The sequence below is a fragment of the Castor canadensis genome, chromosome 3 (assembly GCF_047511655.1).
Source record: "Castor canadensis chromosome 3, mCasCan1.hap1v2, whole genome shotgun sequence".
Taxonomy (NCBI): Eukaryota; Metazoa; Chordata; class Mammalia; order Rodentia; family Castoridae; genus Castor; species Castor canadensis.
The window spans coordinates 32,872,328-32,888,284 of record NC_133388.1 but is presented as its reverse complement, the minus strand read 5'-3'; the positions used below and the strand labels follow the sequence as shown (position 1 = coordinate 32,888,284).

Sequence of the window (15,957 nt, the reverse complement as noted above, 5' to 3'; positions counted from 1 at the left end):
GATACATGATTGTCTGGTTCATCCACTTTTATGACAGTTAATGCCACCTAGTAGAATTATTGCTCATAGGGCAAAAGTTGCTTGAGAACTGAATTCCGGATTGTTTTTACATAAGCCAAATAGTGGAAAAGTTAAAACCACTTCTCAATAGTTTCCAACCCTGAGACTGAATTTAGACAGCAAGGCACTGGTTATCTAGTTAATAATCATCTAGGGCTGGTAGAGGGCCTCAGGTGGTAGAGTGCTTACAAGCGTGAAGCCCTGAGTTCAAACCCCAGTACCACCACCAAAAAAAAGAAAAAGCATCTCATATATACCAGACATTGTGCTAGGTTCCAGATATAAGAAGGGAAATTGGATAGGCTTAGGAAACCTTTAGCTTACTAGGAAAAAACAGACAAGTAAACCAATATTTATAAAACTGAAATAAGTCCTCAGACAGACACATGCACAGAGTGCTAAGGAAGGCATATAAAGGACAAGTAGCAGCACAGAAGGAAAGGATGGATGTAGGAAAGGAATGGGAGGCTTCTTAAAGGATAAGAGGTGGAAGTAGATCCTGAATCACAAGTAGAAATTACCCTGGGGAAGTGACATATGTAGAATTCTGAGACTCTCACTATAGCTGAAAAATAGAACAAAGAGGGCAAGTATAAGGAAGGATAGTTCTGGAGGCACTAAACTAGATTTCTAAAGGAGTAGACTTGTTTTCCTTGCACAGTTCCATGGTGACACCTAATTATTAATTAAGTCTTTCTATTCCCTCTGTAAGCAAATATTGATATTGATTGACTTGGATAAAATGACACAGTTATTTCCCAACAGTGGAAAATAATGGAAGGGGATAAGAGACTAGAAAGGTCTGAAAATTGAAATGTAAAAGCTTCCACTGATAACTCATCTACAGCAAAGCTCACTTTAACAAAATTAAAAATTAAACACCAGGAAAGTTTAAAATGTAACTAGAATAAAATTTTTAAACAGTAAGCTAAGCTATGGGAATAGACATAGCCAAACTATCCATTTTTTTGGCCACATCAAATAAAACTAAGTTGGGTCCAATAAGGTAAGTCTAGGACAGAGTTCAGCACAGTGTGTGAGGCGTCACTGAAGGACATAACTTCTGACTTACATAACCAATGCAAAGGGCAGAGCCTTCAAGACCTTGCCACCTAAAGGGTCTCTAAGGTGGGACTTCACCATAGCTTTTGTATTCTCAAAGCCAAGTACTGGGCCTAGAACATTAGTGAATGCATCCCAAATGGGCTTGGTATAATTGAGCTAACAGACAGGAACAGTGGAGAAAGGAATAGCCCTATTCCCAATGTCTCACTAAAATCTATATATCATACTCCAACTCCCTATTCCCCTTCAAATCAGCCCACAGATAAAGAGTACTACTTCAGGAAGCATATTTATTCATATCTTAACTCACTTTTTTTTTGTGGTACTGGGGTTTGAATTCAGGGCCTACATCGTGAGCCACTCCACCAGCCCTTTTCTGTGAAGGGTTTTTCAAGATAGGGTCTCAAGAACTATTTTCCTGGGCTGGCTTCGAACTGTGATCCTCCTGAACTCCTCCTCAAGTAGCTAGGATTACAGATATGAGCCACTGGTGCCTGGCTTAATTCACTCGTTTATCCATTCCAAAAATTATCAGTTGGTTACTAGTACTTACAAGTATAGCACAAAGACAAATCATTGTATACCTGCTCTTTAAGGAATTACAATAAGCAGGAAAAAAATGCATGTCTATAAATTACCTCACTAAAGGGCAAATATGACAAATAGCATTTACCATGCTCTGAGACTTCAAAGCTGGGAGAAATAGCATCCACTTGGAACTTTGTGGGACTGGGCATGTAGCTCAGTGGTAGAGTGCTTGCCTCGTATGTGCAAAGTCCTGACTTCGATCCCCAGCACTGAAGAAAAAAAAAATAGGGGGCTCTGAGAATAGTAAGCGGTGGATCAGTTTGACTAGCTGAAGTAAGAAATAAAGTTGAAACTGAGGTCAGATAGCTAAGTGCACTAAAGGGTTTGGACTACTCTGTAGGAAATAGAAGGCCGCTGGAGATTTTCAGCAAGAGAGTGTCACAAATAGAATCTGGCAATAATATATAAAAAGGACTGGAGTGGTCAGCTTTGTTAAGACCTCTCAATTATATAACTCTAAACATATTTACTGATGCCTGCTAAGAGCTAGGTGCCAGATAATGAAAGGTGAATAAAGCAGATCTTTTTATTTACGATGCTCAGAGTTTGGGAATATATTTTTCAGTGGAAGAGCACTTGCCTAGCATGTGCAAGGCCCTGGGTTCAATTCCCAGCACCAGGAAGAAAATAAGGTAAAGCTAGAAGTAACTACATAAATAACAGACATGGGAACCAGAGGGATTAAAAAAGTTGAAAACAGATAGTAGGAAAATTATGGATAGTTTGGCTTCATTTTAAAATTTCATTTTAAAAATTTTTGTAGGGAGAAGGAGGGGGTGGTAGGCAGGGGAGAGCAATGACCCAAACAATGTATGCACATGTGAATAAACAAATATAAATTTTAAAAAAAGAATTTTTGTCATATGAATTTAAGAAGCAAAATAACACAAAATGCAAAGTAAGGTACAGAAGAGAAGGGTTAGCATTTAATGCAGAGGGAAGACCGTGGCCAAAAAGAATACAATCCAAGTTAAGTCACTAATATTTATTGATACCTTATACATGCCACGTTCTATGTTATTTTTGTGGATTATCTCAATCTCATAACACCACTCTGAGTTAGATGATGCTATTAACATCCTTTCTATGAGAAAACTGAAGCTTAGAGAAACTTAAAGACCACACAGTAACTGAAGAAGAGCCAGAAATCAAACTCAGATGGTTCAATTTCAGATACCAATCTTATTGAGTAGGCCACCCTGAACACCTAGAAAGTGGCTCTAGGCAAAGATGGGTTTTGGTGGGGAAGGGAAGTGCATAGCACAGAATGGTCAGAGATGAGGCTGTAAAGTTAGACTTGCATCAGGATGTGAAAGTCTTACTGCACTCTGGTCTTTCTATATACAATCAAGAGCTTTTGAGCTCATTTTCCTGCTGGTTGAATACAGAATCCAACCATTTGTGACCATTTCCATTTACTAATATGGTCTAAACTGAGCCCTTCTTCTCCCACCTGGCCACTTTTTTGGGGTTGGGGATTGAACCTGGGGCTTCTTACATGCTATCCACTTGCTCTACCACTGAGCAACATCCCCAGCCCAAATGCTGCTTTTCTTATTGAGGCCTATCTTATAAACCTCCCACCCTCTAGTACCCCCTACCTTCTTTCTCAGTCTCCTTTTCTCTGATTCATTCTTTCATTTTCCACACCGTTTACCATATTTTAACATACTAGAGAGCTTACTTATTATGCTTACTGTCTGTGTTCCTCTGACAGACTATAAGCTCAAGAGCAGAAAACCTTTTGTTTACTGATACTGTCAGAGTACCTAAAAGAGTGCCCAAGGAGGTATCCAATAGAAATAAACTGAAAATGACATAAAAAGGGAAATATTATACTTTTATAAGTAAACATTTTATTTTTGGTTGTACTAGGGTTTGAACTCAGGGCTTCACATTTGTTAGGGAGGCGATCTATAGTCTGATCCATGCTTTCAGCCTCCCCCACCACCCTCAGCCCGTTTTTTCTTTTTGTACTGATTAATTGAGAGATAAGGTCTCACTTTTTGCCTATACTAGCCTAGACCACAACCCTCCTATTTTATGCTTCCCATTGTCACAGGGTGTGCACCACCACACCCAGGAGTCTCACCAACTTTTTTGCCTGGGCTGGCATGAAACTACTAACCTCCCAATCTCAGACTCCTGCATATCTGGGACACCACACTCAGCTACTGATTGAGATGGTGTCTTTCAAACTTTTTGCCCAGGCTGGCCTCAAACCATAATCCTTCCCCATCTCAGCCTCCCCAGTAGCATGGATTACAGATGTGAACCACTGGTGCCCAGCTATAAGCTGAATTTTTAAAATCAAAACACCTTCAAATTGTTAAAATTGTAATAGACTTACTTTCAAAATAAACCCTAAAAGATATTAAACATCATTTCCATTGTCCAAATTCTCTTCTAAAAATATTTTAGTATGCTGTGCATTGGTTATCTATTGCTGCAAACAACCCCGAAACTTAGTAGCTTAAAACAGAAACATTTATCATCTCACAGTTTCTGTGGTTTGGGAATTGGGGAGACATTTAATTGGGTGTTCTGGTTCAGAGTCTCTCATGAGGTTGTAGTCAAGATGTGGGATGGATCTGCAGTTGTCTGAAGGCTTGATTGGGTATGAAAAACCCACCTCCAAGATGGCTCACTCAGTGGGTGGCAAGTTGGCAGTGACTGTTTGCAGGAAGCCTCAGTTGCTCCCCACATGGATTATCTATTAGGCTATTTGAAAGTCTTCATAACATAGTTGGTGGCTTGTTCTAGAGTGGGCAATTCAAGAAGAACAAGGCAAAAGCAGCAAACAATGTCTTACATGACTTAGCCCTATGAGTCCTGTACTATCACCTCTAATGGGCATATAGACCAACCCTGATGAAATGTGTGAGGGTACTACACAAATGCATGAATATTAGGAGGTGAGGATCATTGGGAGCCATCTTCAAGGCTGGCCAATTGCAAGTTAAAACCAGTGTTTGCATGCTGGGCATGGTGGCATGTGCTTGTAGTCCCAGCTACTTGCATTGTAGTCCTAAGCAGGAGGATCGCTTGAACCCAAGTGTTTGAGGCCAGCCTGAGCAACAAAGTAAGACCCTGTCTTGACAAAGAAAAACAAACAAACAAGCCAGTATTTGCATAATATTTTGGATTAATTTTATTTCATTACAGTCTATTATGCATTACTTGATGAAGGGGACACATGAAAAACGTGTCATTAGGCAAGTTCATCATTGTGCAAGCATCGGAGTGTAATTACACAAACCTAGATGGCATAGCCTACTACATAATGGAACATACTATTGCATATGTGGTCTATTGTTGACTGAAATGCTATGTAGTGCATGGCTTTGTGTATCTATATTTACACAGATATAGACACATTCATGTTTCTATTAACAGCTTGCATCTTGTTTTAGGAGCTAGATGTTATTCCAATGACATAAACTTCATTGATTTTTTAAGACAGGGTCTTGCTATGCTGCCTAGGCTGTCCTTCAACTCCCAGGCTCAAATGGTCCTCCTGTCTTGAGTAGCTGGGACAACAGAGATGCATGCCACTGTGCCAGACACTAGTAACTTTTTTTTTTTCCCCAGTGCTGGTGATTGAACCCACAGCCTCATTCATGCCAAGCAAGCATTTTACCCCTGAATTATTCCCCCAACCGGATACTATCTTTTTTTGTGCTGCTACACAGGTGCTCTTCTACTTGAACCATACCTCTAGATGTTTTTATTTTAGCTATTATTTGAGTAGGATCTTGTGTTCATGCCTGCGCAGCCTGGACTGAGATCGTCCTACTTACAATGCCCGCATAGCTGGAATAACAGGCACATGGTGGAGATGGGGTCCTCCACTGTTTGCCCAGGCTGGCCTTGAACTTCCATCTTCCTGATCCCCACCGCCTAGGTAGTTAGAATTACAGGTGTGAGCCACTGTGCCCAGCCCAACATAAACTTTTAAAAATTAGAAACATGGGGCTGGTGGACTGGCTTAAGTGGTAGAGTGCTTGCCTAACAAGCGTGAGGCCCTGAGTTCAAGCCCCAGTGCCACAAAATAAACAAAGAAATGTGCTGTGAAAAAAATTAAAAATACTTGTGAGGGCCTGAGTTTAATCCACCAAGGGGGAAAAAAAGGAATAAAAAAAATTATACCCCATCGCTTAATGCTTTCTATTTGCTATTATAATCCTAATATATTACTTAACAAAAAAGAATTAAAAGTCTGAAGAACTACAACTCACATAATGTCCTCCTTATTTCTACAAATGAAACTGAATTTAAATGTGTCAAATAAAAGCTAGATATATTTAGGAAAAGGTAGGAAGAAAAATATTAGAGTCACTGTATTTCCTTTGAAGATAGGTATTAGTTAATTAAATAATTCTAACTGAAAGTAAATACTAATCAAGGGAAATACAGAGTGAAAATATTTATATCAATAGAATATGAACTTATCTTATGCTATACACAGAAAAAAATTTCTTCTCTAGCTTTAGTACTTAGGTAGTGAGATGTATTTGGTAGAAAGGGACAAGACTAACAACTGGCACAGATTTGAAAATTACTGAAAGATTTTATCACAAATACTTTTTGAAAAGTCAATACAACTAATAAAAAAGTTTATTTAAAAATCGACTTTTATTAGGTTGTTCCAAAGGGTTGAAAGATTGAGTAGGAAGAGTTTGCCAATAACGTGAGCTGTATCACACAGGTGGGGAGGAAGCCCCTTGCCTCAGGGATCAGCCCAAATCAGACACTCTCCAGAGTGAATTCACAGATCAGAAGGGTAGTTAAATGATATATCCATTAAGTCCCTCCAACCTTCAGATCACATACCATAACTTCCAATAAAGGAATGAGAATTGATACACTGGCAATTAACAACATGTAAAATTCTTTCTTATACATCGATTGCTTCTTTCTATATTTTACTTCATCATTAGACAAGTATCCAAAAAGCCCATTCTGTATAATGAAACCATTTGGGTATTATACCAAAATGAGTCAAGCAATGCATGACTTCATTCTTCATTGTTCTAGTTTTAACTTAGCTACAATAATCACTTCACAGAAAAAACTGTTACTATTGCTGCCTCTTTTTTCACAAATCACAAAGTCTTTTCTTATCCATTCATTAAAAATCAAAATCTTTGCAATTTCATGGGTGCATAAAAAACATCAAAGTCCTTTAGATAAGAAGATACTGTTAATCTGGAAGGGGTTCATACTACCCAATGAACAAATAAATGAAACTCTGATGTGATAGCTATCTCTACCTCCAAACCCATATCCTCCGTGGGAGCACTTATAGTATCACCCTTTATCCATGTTTTTGCTTTCCAAAGTTTTAATTGCCACTGTCAATTGTGGTTAGAAAATATTAAATGGAAAATTCTAAAAAATAAACAATTTGTAAGTTTCAAATACTTTAGCACAGCATACTGTTAAAATTGTTCTATTTTATTAGTTACTGCTGTTAATCTCTTACTGTGCCTAATTTGTAAATTAAAATTTATTATAAGAAGGATATATATATATATATGGCTGGGTACTTTCTGCAGTTTCAGGCATCCATACAGGTTTTGGGAAGCACTCCTCATGGGTTAAGTAGGATAACTATTGAATTTGCAAAAGAGTAATTGCCAAGGATCAGTGCCACTATGTACTGCTTATACTAGGGTTTGGCTGTGGTAAAAGACGTAAAAATATATTTTCTATTTTTTGTTATTAACTGAAAAACAGCTATTGCTTCTAACATATTAAATCAAAATGAAAAATATGACAAAGATTGAACTGTTAGATTGAATTATTATAATACTTCATGTACAAAGCAAGAAATAAGGGTTCCACCAATTATATTTTTCCAAATATATCTTAAAATGTTTTCCCTCTAAACTGTAACATTTTAATTTTAACAGTATTTGGTAAAAATATTTTTTAAATGAATTATATAATTTCCTACAGGGAATATAGCCTTTTATGTATGGGACAGTGTCATGATTATGATAATCAGTTATATGTCCTGTAACTTGGGATGCCACCAGGAGCAGAAGGTCTTATGGGACTGTTTGCTCTTCTACTACTAAATGGTCCCAGATCTCTAATCTTTTTTAGGTTATTTTTCCTTGACATCATGTTCTCTATCATCACTGATCAGTGCTGTTTATGTGCTCAGCCCCTTGAATAAACCACCAATGAAGAGGAAGATAGCCTTGAAACAGGGTTGTAAAACATGGTAAACTGTCAATTAAAAGCTGTAACCTTGGACAGAGCTGTGAGGAATTGCCCATTAGAGCCATGCAAAAGTTTGGGACCAAGATGAAAGGCATCATGCAGAGATAAGCACCCATTCCTGCCTTCCTTTGTCTTCACTTGTAAATAAACTTTCCAAAGCAGGACTCCCCTGCTGTTCTTATCTAAACCTTAGGTCTCTAACCCACTACTAGCCCTACTTTATGGGAGAGCACATTCCTTGTAACTTGATACCCTGCACTGCCTTTTAAATATCCTGAAAATCCTTTGTTGGGGCTCAGACACAGGTATACGTCTGGGCCTGCTAGCGTAAAATTAAAATCTGAGCTCTCCACTCCTCCGACTGTTGCTTGGTTTCTCCTCTGACTATATTGCCACAACACCATCACCTATTATCTTTCTAAATTTGTTACATGAATCAGTGAACTATAATTATTACAATTTTGTCAAAATAAGCAAATGAGGGCCTTTCCAACATCAGGGTCATGAACTTTGTGACAGTTCTTTAAGTGCCTTATAGACCCTTTCCATTTATTGTGAGCTCAGCTAGGAAAGACAAGAATTTGCAGAACTCTGACCTATGGAAAAGTGGGCTATTGCTTTACATAAGTTACTTACCAGTTTTTTATTTTGGGCTTTCAACTTTGTTTTCTCAATTTAAGGTGTCACTTTTTCAACCTACAGAAGGTAAACATGGAAAATCAAAAGAGCAAAGTTCTCTTTTCTCCATTGTCAGTATGCCTATTTCTTGAGGGGAGGGAGGCAGGTTAAGACAGGGTCTTCCTACATAGCTCAGGCTGGCCTCAAACTTATGATCCTCCTGCGTCAACCTCAAGTGCTGGAATTATAGGTATGCACCACCATGCCTGGACAGTATGCCTATTTTTGATTTAGTTATGTCTTTCTGCATTTCTGTTTCCAATCTGTTTATGCTTTGGAAACAAGATCGACAAGGTCATTTCCTCAATTATGTCTAATATTCTTCAGCTCTTTCTCTTCTTCCACACTTTCTTCTCAAACTACAACCTGAGCCACGTTTGCTACTCAGCTCATTTATAAAGGCATTGACAGCAACAGGAGAAGTCATGTTCCCTGTAAAAGCTAGTGTGTGCATGTGTAAATATATGTGTGTTTATTCATTTTGTGAGGTCTTTTTTGGGCTGTTAAGAACAAAAAGTTGCTGTTCCACAGTGTGATCAATGAGTGGCCATTACTATTATATGTATGGGTATGAGGTTCAAAGGGACCAAACAATCCCAGTCCTAGGTACATAGTCACGAGCTGAAAACAGACTCAGATAATTGTATGCCAATGTTCACTGTGGCATTACTCAAAATAGCCAGAGATGGAAGCAACCCAGTGTCTTTCTGTTGATAGACACTTTTTTTTTCTGTTGATAGACACTTGAACAGATAAACAAAATATGCACATCCATATAACAGAATATTATTTTTTTTTTGAGACAGGGTCTATGTAGCCTTGAACTTGGGATCCTCCTGCTTTAGCTCCCTTGTTCTGGTATTATAGGCATGTGCCACCACACCTAAATAATATCTACTATTATTTAGCCAAAAAAGGGCTTAAGTTCTGATACACAATACATGGATGAACCTTGAAAAGATTGTGCTAAGGAAAGAAACCAGACACAAAAAATCACACATTGGGTGATTCCCATATATCAAATATCTAGAATAGATGAGAATTCATAGAGACAAAAGCAAATTAGAGATGGGGGAAGGGAAGAATGGGGAGTTATTGCTTTAATGGGTAGTTTCTGTTTGGGTTTGATGAAATGTTTTGAAATAGCAGTGACAGTTGTACAAAAATGAGAAGTAATTAATGCCACTGAATTGTTTAAGTGCTTAAACTGTTTAAAATGGCAAGCTTTATTTTATATATTGTATATATATTATATAATTATATATTATATATATAACATGTATTATTGTGTGTAATACACAATGTAAGATCGTGTACACACACAGAATAAAAAGATCATTTTTGCAGTACTGAGGCTTGAACTCAGGGCCTTCAGCTTGAGCCACTCCACCAGCCCTATCTTTGTGAAGGGTTTTTCGAGATAGGGTCTCATGAACTATTTGCATGGGCTGGCTTCAAACTGCGATCCTCCTGATCTCTGCCCCCTGAGTAGCTAAGATTACTGGCGTGAGCCACTGGCACCCAGCTTACAATAAAAAAAATTCTAAGAAAAAAGTTGTGTGTGTTGGAGGGGTGGTGATGAGTGATCAAGCACTGAAAACATGAAACCCTAAAATGAAAAATTTGGGGCTGGTAGAATAGCTTAAGCACTAAGAGCACCTGCCTAGCAAGCATGAGGCCCTAGGTTCAAACCCAGTGCTGCCAAAAAAAAAAAAAAGAAAAAGAAAAATTTGGCTATTTCAAAACTGTAATGGTTATGACATTTCATAGCTGAGCAACCTTACAAGCACACAGCCAATTTTAATTTAAATTCTAAGGTAGTACTAATACTCAGAAAATGTCTTTGAGTACTTGAGTTTATATAATATTTTTCATTTCCTTGGAGAAAGTTAAACTTACCTATGCAACATAAATCCGAAGATTATATATTCAAGAAAGGATTTGAATTATGCATATGATACATGCAACCAAAGCTATTAGTTCTAATTACATTTTCACAAAAGATTTTCTTATAATTTGTTGCCTACAAGTTAAATGTTTCTCTGGAGTTCCTTAGAATTCTAGGAAGGGATGAGTGCTATCTAGCTCTAAGCATGCAATCTTGACATTTCTATTAAGTTTTCCTTTTAAAAACTCTTAATTTGTGTGTACCCTAAACTATTTCAAAGTAAGAGATACTTCAAATTGGTACCTCTAAATATCACCCTCCCTCTGTCCCTACACACATATACACAGAGAGGTTAAATATATTTTCTTAGTAATCTTCTTTTTTGCGGTACTGGGGCTTGAACTCAGGGCATTCACCTTGAGCCACTCCACCAGTCCTATCTTTGTGAAGGGTTTTTCGAGATAGGGTCTCATGAACTATTTGTCCAGGCTGGCTTCAAACCGTGATCCTCCTGATCTCTGCTGCCTGAGTATGTATTTTGATACATAATGATCTTAAATTTCCTTAGTGGCACCATGACTTTCCTAATATGCAACTCAAAATCTTCATTATCTTTGAATTTTTCTCTTTCATGTTTGCTATATTCCACCCTTTTATCATGGACTGATGATTCTTCTTTTGCAGTATCTTTCCAGTCCCTTTCTCCTTTCTTTCCTCCTAGTCCCCCTACTAATATCTAAATTCTAGCCCTATTACTTCAGACTGCAACTGTTATGGTCCCTAAACTGGTCTACTGGTCATGAATGTCTCTATTTTCAAATCTATACACCATCTTCCTAAAATGCTGTTTTCATCATTTTCTCACTAGTGTTAAGTCACATCATGGCAGGGATTCATTTGCCTTTGAACACTATTTACTGTGCATAGTACAACCTGCCATTGGTTAATTAACCAATGTTTGTTGAATGACTACATGAATAATGCTATTCTCTTCAAAACTTTCATTAATTTCCTAGTAATCACAGCAGAAGTTGCAAACTGAAAAACATAGGGGCTGGGCAGGAAATGAAAATGAGTAAAAGCACATGTAAAAACAAGAGGAAGTGGTGGGGACTGCAGTGAATTGGAGGACAATGTCTCATCTAAAGGTACAGTTCTTGCTGTTCCCACCAGTTGCTGCCATAATGGAATATAAGCCCCATATTTCGAGGTCTTCTGATTTTTCAACATAAGATGAAGATTTCTATACAAAATTTGCTGGGTTTTACATGGCATCGAGTAATTCCACTTAAACCTAAAACCTCCCCAAAATTTACCATGCAAACCCAACCAAATATCTCTCCAGGCCAAATCCAGCCCTCAAGTTAATGACTGGCCTGCAAGACAAAAGATAAACTCTTCCAGATATTCTAAGTCCTCTACTACGCATTCTCCAGCCTACCTTTCCAGAGAGCTTTTTCCACTACAAGCACCCTCAACACCCTGTCTCAAAAAGTGTAAGAAAAAAAAAAAAAGAGAAAAAAGAGGCTGTGAGCTCCACCACTGAGCTACGTCTGCAACCCTTGGAGGGTTTGTTAAAACAGAATGCTGGGACACATTGCCAGCATTTCTGATTCAGTAGGTCTCAGATGGAGCCTGTGAAACTGTCTTTTTCTTTTCTTTTGTAAAACTATGTCTGTAATAGGTCCAGGTGATGCTGATGCTATGGTCTATGCACCACACTTTAGGAAACACTGCTCTAGTTAAACTATTTGTCTTAAACATATTCTTAAATTTGTGTATATTGTTCTGCCTTCCCTCTTCCTTTCAATTCATCTCCTTCTATAAACTTTCCCTATGACAGTCTTCAATGGCTCTATATTCTTGTGGCAATTAGGTTCTATGCCATCTCCCCTTTATCAATCACTGCTTAGTATTGCTTACTGTTATGTCTTTGTGCACAGGTGCCAATGAGATTGTGTTTTCTTGAAGATTAATGGCCAGGTCACAGCCTTAAGCAAGTTGAGGGTAGGGGCCCTCTTTATGTGGCCTCCCCGTATCTCTCAAGTTAACAGAGAACCTGGTACTCACTAAACACTTCTTTAAAAAAATTAATCTAAAGTGTACAAAGGGGCTTTGTTGTTATATTTACATATATGCATATAATCATATAATTTAGCTTGATCAAATTTACCCTACTACTCTTTCTTAACACCCTTCCCTACTAAACACTTTTTTTGTGTGTGTGGTGGTCCTGGGTTTGAATTCAGATCTTCATACTTGTGAGACAGGTGCTTTATGAAACCCTTGAGCCACCCCTACAGCTCCACAAACAATTCTTTTTAAAATTTTTTTCCCATAAACACTTCTTAATGGATGAACATTTGATAGATCCTTGATACAAAAGTGCAAAGAAGTGGCCCTGAAATTTGGGTGATTTTTCTTATGGAACTGACTCTCAGTCCAGGCTAAGGGCTTTGTTGGGATGGACAACTAATAAAAATATGGTATTTGTTGGGCGATGGTGGCTCATGCCTATAATCCTAACTACTCAAGAGGCAAAGATCAGAAGGATCAAGGTTTGAAGCCAGCCAGGGCAAATAATTTTCTGAGATCCTATCTCAAAAAAATCCATCTCAAAAAAGGGCTGGTGGAGTGACTCAAGGTGTAGGCTCTGAGTTCAAATCCCAGTACTGCAAAAAAAAAGTGGTATTCTGCGAATAAAGTGCCAATAGTAATAATTATCTGTGGCAATACATATTACATAAAACAGTGAATGTTGATAATTGATCTAAAATTGGTAAGATTAAATTCTTGACCTACAGGATTCCTTATAATGCCCCTGCAGGGACTGTAAAATAATGTTTATTTTATTTGGAACATATACAGTAAAAGAGTAGGATGAAAGTAACTAACTCCCATGAGCTCCGAAACCCATCGGCCCCTTCAGATGCAGTTTGTATAGTAACAGATTTACTCAAGGATCTAAAGGCCTCATGGAAATAAAGTCAAAAGCTGTTTATCAGGACTGAGGCTGTGGCTCAAGTGGTAGAGCACCTGCCTAGCAAGCTCAAGGCCCTGAATCCAAACCTCAGTACTGTAAAAAAAAAAAAAAAAAAAATCTGTTTATCCGGTCTTGTCTACTTAAGAGTATCATCTGCTATCAAGTGATTTCAAGGAGAACTTTCATCTCCAAAGTAAACTACAGTAAATCCAGTTTAGGAACTACCAGAAGAAAAAAATAAGAAATACTATCAATTTTGATACATAATGGTCCTAAATTTCACATATAGCCAGTTGAACAACTCCACAGTTGATGGTACCATAATCACTGAGAAAGAGAAAAATTAACATCATTTGGCAAGACAGTCCAATTCAGAAACAAATAAAACAAAAAACAAAACATCACCTGGGAGCATATAAAGTATGTTTACAGCTTTAAGCTGGTGGGGATGTTACCTGATGTCCAGACACCTGCTGTACCTATCAGAACCATGGTGATCTTGTCTACATGAAGATTCAGTCAAGATACTCCACATTACTGTGCTGACCGGGAACTATGAGACCTGAGCATAAAAAGAATTACAAATCTAAATTAACAAAACAGTAAGTGGCTTACTTCAAGTTTTAGAAGCATTCTAAACAATGAAACAGAACAAATTTATGAAGCAAAATAACCCCTGAAACTTCCTGGTAAAGCTACCTACTAGCAATTAAGGAAGGAAATGTTGACAGATAACTTAGTAAGTAGCAACTTCCTATACTACTATCTGTGCTATGGATTGTTTCTCACCAATAGATGACTAAATAATAACATCAGTTCTTTGATAGAAATGAGATTTAGAAGAATGAATTGTAGAATCACTTCTACAGGAGTAAAAACTCTTGGCATTTCTCTCAGCCATATTTATGTCAAACAGTTTTATCTACAAAAATGAAACTTAATCTATAGCTGGGCACTGATGGCTCGCACCTGTAATCCTAGCTACTCAGGAAGCAGAGATCAGGAGGAATGAGGTTCAAAGCCAGCCCAGGTAAATAGTTCTTGAAAAACCCTTCACAAAAATAGGGCTGGTGGAGTGGCTCAAGGCAAAGGCCCTGAGTTCAAGCCCCAGTACCACACACACAAAAAAAACATGCCTTATTACTTTTTTTGTTGATGTTTTTGGGGTTTTTTTGTTGGCGGTACTGGGGTTTGAATGTAGGACCGTGAGTTACTGAGCCACGCCCCCAGCCCCTTACTCTCTCTTCTTCAAGTTATCAATAAAATGCTTTGACAGAATTCGAGACACGCAAAATAAATCATAACTTTATAGAGTGCATATTAGGAGTAACCCCTTCAATGTATATTAATTCCATTCATGGGCATGCGACATATAAAGGGGAGGGGAGATGGCACCAGAAACACAGTCAGAATAAACCATGTTCATGCTAGCTGATGGCATTGCTAAAAAGGTTTTCAGGACTCCTTACCAAATGATACCTGAAATCACAAAATTCAGAAACTATTTAAGTGGAAAAAGATGAGGCGGGGAGGGATTGGAGATCAAAGACCTCACAAAGGGGTGTAGGGATTAAGTTCTCCCCAGAGAAAGAAGAAGGATCTACTATGAGGTTTTAAAGAAAAAGTAAATGCTATTTGAAATAGAAGTGTTCGCTGTGCACAACTTGAACCACAGTCTCCTGTCTTCCTTAATGACTCACCGCCTCTATGAATGAAGGCAGAATCACGCAGTTCCTCCCCAAAAATGAGATCACTTTTGAGTACACTGCTTGTCAGAAGTGTAATAGGGATTTGGGGGTGGCCAGTGCAGAGGGCAAGTGCTTCCAATTTGACGCAACTTGCAGAAAAAGGGACTGCGGGGGCCTGTCCTGGCGGGAGGCACGGGGCACATGGGACAGAGGGACCCGAGGACCCTCCTCCCAATCCCACGCCGGGCGGGGAGTCCTGGGGTCACCCTCGGAAAAGTCCTCAACTGCCTCTCAGAAAACGCGTGGTCGGGACATCCCTTGGTGCGCCATCCCTTACAGAACCAGCAAGTTACAAGTCCGGAAAGGGAAAAGGAAAGCGTAAGTCCGGCAGCCGCGGATGCCATAGAGGCGGAGCAGGGGCGAGGACCAGGCAGCCGTGGTCGCCGTGCCCGCGGTGTGGAGGGACCAGCGGGCCGACGCCAAACGCTGCAAGAGCAGTACCCACGGCCCCGCGACCCCGCGGAGAACCCAGCCTCCTGAAGAGAGGGCACCTCGACCGCCGCGACGCCCGAGACACCCAGCCTGCAGGACGCCGCGACACCGCCCAGGGCTGCTAGGCTCTCGTCGCCGGTCCCGTCGGGTCGCCTGGCTCAGCCCTGACCCCCAGCAGACGCGGTCGCCGCCGCTCGCGCACGCACACTCACCGTGCGCGCCGCCCTGGCGCGGCCACCCGCCGCCCTCGGAGCGCTCTCCGCCCCGCCCCCCTCGCGGCGGCG

The 15,957-nt window shown here is 39.3% G+C and overlaps 1 long non-coding RNA gene across 1 annotated transcript; it reads right to left on the bottom strand.

The window, feature by feature from the left end:
• Positions 1 to 1,931: 1,931 nt before the first annotated feature.
• Positions 1,932 to 15,951, bottom strand: LOC141421529 (uncharacterized). The gene is made up of 4 exons (XR_012446102.1): positions 15,886 to 15,951; positions 13,949 to 14,055; positions 8,581 to 8,640; positions 1,932 to 5,613 (listed from the first exon to the last, which is right to left on the bottom strand). It is a non-coding gene; the product is annotated as an uncharacterized lncRNA (long non-coding RNA).
• Positions 15,952 to 15,957: the final 6 nt, after the last annotated feature.